The sequence below is a fragment of the Fukomys damarensis genome, unplaced genomic scaffold (assembly GCF_012274545.1).
Source record: "Fukomys damarensis isolate Sample0158 unplaced genomic scaffold, DMR_v1.0_HiC HiC_scaffold_23, whole genome shotgun sequence".
In the NCBI taxonomy this organism is placed as follows: domain Eukaryota; kingdom Metazoa; phylum Chordata; class Mammalia; order Rodentia; family Bathyergidae; genus Fukomys; species Fukomys damarensis.
Window position 1 is genome coordinate 11,596,021 of NW_022900935.1, and position 5,982 is coordinate 11,602,002.

Sequence of the window (5,982 nt, forward strand, 5' to 3'; positions counted from 1 at the left end):
AAGGAAGAAACGTCTACTGGTGTATGAATGGATAAATAAGATGTAGTACAGACACGCCACAGAATACTAATTAGCTCCCGAAATTCTGACACAGAGATGAACCTTGAACACATTATACAGAGTGAAGTAAGGCCAGTGACAAAAAGACAACTTCTGTCACCTTCATAGAAACAGAAAAATAGAATGGCGGCTGCCAGGGGCTGAGCAGAGGAAGCTGTTGAAGGGGCAGTTGGTATTTAGTGGGTAGAGTTTCATTTTTGAGATCATGAAAAACTTTTGCAGGTGGATGGTGGCAATGGTTACCTGGCAATGGGAATGCGTTGCTGGCCACTCTCAGCTGTAAAGTAGCAAATTTTATACAAATATATATTTTATAACCTCTACAACAACTGCAACAACAACAAAACTGGGTGTGGTGGCAGACGCCTGTAATCCCAGCACTTTGGAGGCTGAGGAAGAGGGACTGACTGAGAGTTTGAGGTATGGACGACATAGTGAGTTCAAGGCCAGTCTGGACTACATAGTGAGACCCTGTCTCAAAAAAACAAAACAACAAAACAGGAATTTAGGAAAGATAACTCTATGATAACATTTTTTAAAAATCCTATGGCAACATAGATATAACAAAATCTAGCCAGGTGTGGTGGCACACACATGTAATCTCAGCACTTTGGGAGGCTGAGGCAGGAGGATGTAAAATTCCAGTCCAGCCTAGCTAACCTGATGAGACATTATTCTTTGAAAATAAAAAAACAAAGAGCTGGGGATGGAGCACAGTGTGAAGGCCTTGGGTTCAATCATCAGTACTTTCTTTCCATCACAATACTTTTTTGTCCTTTTTGCATCCTGACTTGCACCTGCAGGGCTGGTGAGGGCTCTGGTCTCCTCCAGGAGAAGGTGAGGCCTGAAAGCCTGGGAGAGCTGGTACAGCTTGGCCCCAGGAGAACAGAATGGTGGCAAATCAGAGAAGCCTCCAACTTGGTTCTGGAGGGAATAGGGGAAGAGCTAAGGGGTTGTTGATGGTCTCTAGAGACAGGTTCTATTGCTGTGTTAGAGGCTGACCACTTGTCTTTATTTGGCAAAGGGCCCCAAGGAGTTAGGAAATTTAAGGTTATACAGCTAGTCTGTAAGGTTGGAACACGGGTCTGTTTTTAAAGTTTATGACTCCTTTAGGGCTGGGGTGTAGAGCAGAGATGGTGCTGAGTTCAATCCCCAGCATGGAAAAGTTTATAACCTTTAATCAGAACCACCGCCCTCTCGTGCTGCCCACCACAGGGCCCTGGCACAGGTGGAAGGGGCTGCTGGCGCTGCTCTTTTCTAAGGGGCAGCAGCTGTGGGCCACTGTGAACAGGCAGGCAGTTGGGGACAGGCAAAGCATTTCTGTAGCATTGCAGCTTCTCTCCTTCCACCCAGGGTTGCTTCACAGAGGATCTCTGCATCTTTCTTCCTCTTCCTCCTCTTTCTTTTTTAATGACTTGGACTCCCAACACTAGAATTTAATTGAAATTACTTGCCTAGGGCAGGGGATTTAGCTCAGTGGTTCTGGTGCCTACCTTGCAAGTGCAAAGACCCGAATTTGATCCCTGGCACGAAAAAAAAAAAAAAAAAGAAAGAAATTAAATTAACTAAATTAATTGCCTAGGGTCCAGATCTTGAAACACCACAGTCCACGCTATGGTCTATCCTTGCTGGGTTTTGGTGACTGTTTGCAAGTCTCAGAGCAGAGCACTTAATGATATACAAATCCCTCTGTGGCTAATAAACATGATTTTTCCTGGCATAATGGGGCTGGCTTTTATGCTAAAAGGCAGTTCCTCTGGGAAGAAAAATGAAGGAATCACAGAACTCCAGCTTGCCACAATAATTTTGGAAGCTTTTTTCCTCTAATACTGGGGATCAAACCTAGGAATGCTTGATCATTGAGCTACATCCCAGTCCTTTTTATTTTGTGAGACAGGGTCTGGCTAAGTTGCCAGGGCTGTGTTGAGGCCTGGCTTTTGTTTTGGTTGAACTTTAACCATAAGGACTGAAAAGTTCAGGTTACCAGTCCTTAGTTCACAGAGAGTGTCACCAGGGTGCTATAAACCAAGTCTCACGTCAATTAAATCAAGGCGGGGCTGGGGATTTAGCTCAGTGGTGCCACCGCCTGACTCACAAGGGCAAGATCCAGAGTTCAATCCCTGGTAGAGAAAAAAAAAAAAAAAAAAATCAAGACGCCCTCTGTACACAATCTCCAGAGTTCAATCAGAGAAGCACAGCAGACCCCCAAAAGCTCAGATAAGCAACATAGGATCACTCACCTGCTGAGATGTACAGGCTGAGCTTTCATCTGTCTTCTGGTGCTTTGGGGATGTAGTCTTTGCCAGGAACCATGTCTGGCAAGGGGCTTTTCAAATGCCCCTTTCTGGATGTAGTAAGAATCATAGCCCAAGGCTGGGCATGGTGGCTCACACCTGTAATCCCAGCACTCAGGAGGCTGAGGCAGGAGGATCACTGTGAGTTCAAGACCAGCCTGGGCTACATAGTGAGTTCCAGGTCAGTCTCAACTACATAGTGAGACCCTGTCTCAAAAAACCAACCAAACAACAACAAAATCATAGCCTGGACCCTGCATTGCCCCAGACTTCTCCTGTGTAACACCAAATCCTCTGGCAATTCATGACTATTCATCTAGGCCTTTGGCAAAAGTCATATCCTATTTATTTAGTGCTAGATATACAGGGGTATTTTGAATGACCAAGAAATGTCCCTGGATAAATGAATAGTAATGGGCAAGATATATACAAAATTACTATAAACCCAATGTGATGGCATTAATTCCAGCTACTCAGAAGACTGAGGCAGGAGGACAACAAATTTGAGGCCAGCTTTGGTAGCTTAGAGAGTGTCTATATCAGAATAAAATTTTAAAAATGGACTGGGGAAACAGCTTAGTGGTACAGAGCTTGTCTAGCATGTGAAAGCCCTGAGTACAATCTCTGATACTGAAAAAAAAATTAGCCAGGGACAGGACTGCTTTGTAATTGTTTTATTTCTCATGGCAACTCTAGAAGGTAGAGCCCATTTTACAGATGAGAAAACTGAGGCTAAGCCTACATTTGTTTGGTTTTTTGAGACAGGGTTTCACTTAAGCAGCCCAGGTTGGCCTTGAGCTGGAGGTGATCCTTCTGCCTCAGTGTTCTAAGCACTGAGAAAGCTTCCACTTATTTTTTTGGTACTGGGGATCCAACTCAAGACCTTCCACTTGCACGGCAGGAGGCAGCATCACTGAGCTAAATCCCCAGCCCTACAGTGATGAGGTGCCCTGGCTCAGCCTGGGGAGTGAGCTGATGCTTGAGCCAGTCCTTGAAGCAAGAATTGGCCAACTGGCTAAGAGCAGAGAGGAGTTTGTGGGTATCAGTAACAGCACACAGGTTTTGGAGTGAGGACGGTAGCCATGTGGAAATAGACCAAGGTGGCCATGGTTGTGGATCTGAGGTGGAATGCGGCAGATTGGAGGCAGAGTCAAGCCCCAGAAGGACCTTGGATTTAGACTAGGTCCTGACGGCAATGGGAAAGCCATGGAGCTTTAACAGCAAGTTCACATTAGCTTTTCTTCTCAACAGCGATTCTGATGTAATAAGGAGATTGCTATGTTGAAGGCAATGGCAAATCAGACCTGGAGTTGGGTGCCTTGGGTTTGGATCCCAGTGCTTCCACTTATGAATTATACAAGTTTTCTCACATCTTTGCACCTCAGTTATTTTGCTGGCAAATGAGGTATGAAATATTTACCTTACAGAGTTGTTTGGGGGCTGGGTTAATCTAAGCAAAAGGTTTAGCAGGGTTGTATGGGGGCACACAGTAGTTGCTCAATAAATATCAGCTGCTGTGTGCAGTCGGGGAAGTGTTGAGCAGGGCTATGCTCCTGGATGAAAGGAGAGAGCTGCACCTTTTTGGCTCTGCTCTCCACAAGCTCCCTCCCTTATTGCCTGAGGTCATAATCATATCAGGAACTTCCACATTATTCTGCCAGAGGTCAAGTTAGAAAATGAAACTAACCCTGGAAAAGAATAACAATTAAGCAATTATCAGTCTATTATCACCCTAGTGTAAATGAGGAGTCAAAGCTTTGGCTGGGAACAGGTTTTGATTAGGATAAAGAAGCCTGAAACCTCTGAACAAGAAATAAGAATCTGGGGAACTAAAGGACCACTTGGGAATTTTTCCTGCAGCCAGTCAAGGCTGGAGAGGAGCAAAAATGCTACCCTAAGTAACCAGGTGTTACAAATCCAAAGTTTATGGTTTCAGTTTGTGGCTTCCAGTTTGGAAAGTGGAGATGAGGCTTTCTTTTCAAAGCCAGGAACTGGAGCCCCAGTCAGCTGGAGGCTGGCAGGGGCTCTTTTATCCTAGAGGAAGCATCAGGGGCTCTCAGGGGTTGTCATGAATTATGCATGCCCAACACGTAAAGAAGGATGAAGAGGAAGAGGAGAACAGGAGGAGGAAGAGAAGGAGGCGATGACTACATGGTCGGGATATGCTGTGCAAGGCAGAAACCCCACCCCGTGGGGAGTGAAGCCAAGGCCTTCTTCACAGAGTTACTTCCTCCTTCCTCAGTCCATTTACTTATCTATTTTTATTTTGAGATGGAATTTTGCTAAGTCACTAAACTGCCCAGGCAGGACTTGAACTTGGAATCCTCTTGCCTCAGCCTCCCACAGTGGTGGGATTACAGGCCTCCACCACCACACCGGGCTTCCTTTCCATTTTATGCCTTTTTTTCCCCCCCAGCATTTCTGTTGGAGAATATTGAGCTTCCCGTGGCCACAGTCTCTTCATCTGTAAAATGGGTACTACTTATTTCAAGAACTGCATAAGGTAACGGTGCCATGCCTGGTAGCCACTTTATTATCCTGGACTGCTCGGTGCTAACTGTGACTTCAATGATGTCTGCTTGGACTAGGGGCCTGCTGGCGTTGGGGTGACTTTATCAGCAGGTGTTACCTCAGCATAGATCCGTTGGGAGTGCACGGACCACTGTCTGCCGCCTGAAGGGCGCTCCCTCCTGGCTAGGCCTTGGCCTCGGGAAGAATCAACTCACAGGGCCCTCGGTAAAGGCTGCCGATTAGACAAGGCGGTCAGATCACGTCCCCAGACAGTTTGGAATTTGGCAAGGTTCAATGAAGGTAGAATTCAGATCCTGGCTTGGCTGTGTCCCTTCCTGGCTAGGTGATGTCGGACCTGTCATTTTCCTCTCCAGGTCTCCTTTGGAACATGGGGCCCTTCGTCCCGTTTACCTCTCAGATGGAGGGCGTGTCGACATAATGGGTGTGAACCGTGTCGAGGGCTGCCAAGCGGCTTTGTGCTAACGCGTCCGCCAGGCGGACTCTGCCCGGCTTCGTTCTGGCTCAGAGGTTCCTTCTACAGGAACCGGGGTTTCTCGCCTCGCTGCCCCTGCGGGCAGGGCTGTGGGGACCGCAGGCTCCGGGCCATTGCCATTGTTCCTCGAGGCTGGGCCGCAGGGGAGGGATTTTGTCAGTCAGACCTTGCCTGTGATCTCTCCCTTCGCCCCATACTAGCGCCGCGACGATCCAGAGAAGCCCCTTGGCCGATCTCTCCCAAGGAACCAAGTCAGCCCCAGAGCGTTCCCCGAACTGCGGCCGAAAACACGTCCGAGAGTTTCCGAAGAATTCCGAACGCTGGCCATCTCCGAAAAGAGCCGAAGGAGCTTCCTACCTTCGGTTTGCCGAGCCATTCCGGCAAGGCCCGAGGCTTTCCGAGCGGCAGTCCTGCTGGACTGCTGGAGGCGGCCACAGCGCCATGTTGGATGCTATGCTCGTTGAGTGAAGAAAATCCGCTGGCATCGTCTGAGCCCCGCTACCGAGAAGGGCGCCGCTTCCCCCGGGGAGGGGGATAAAGACCCCCCGCCGCCGGCCCATGAGGATATTGCCGTGAAAGGTCCGGTCTCTCCACTTCCTGCCCCCGCCTGGTCCGGCCCCCCCC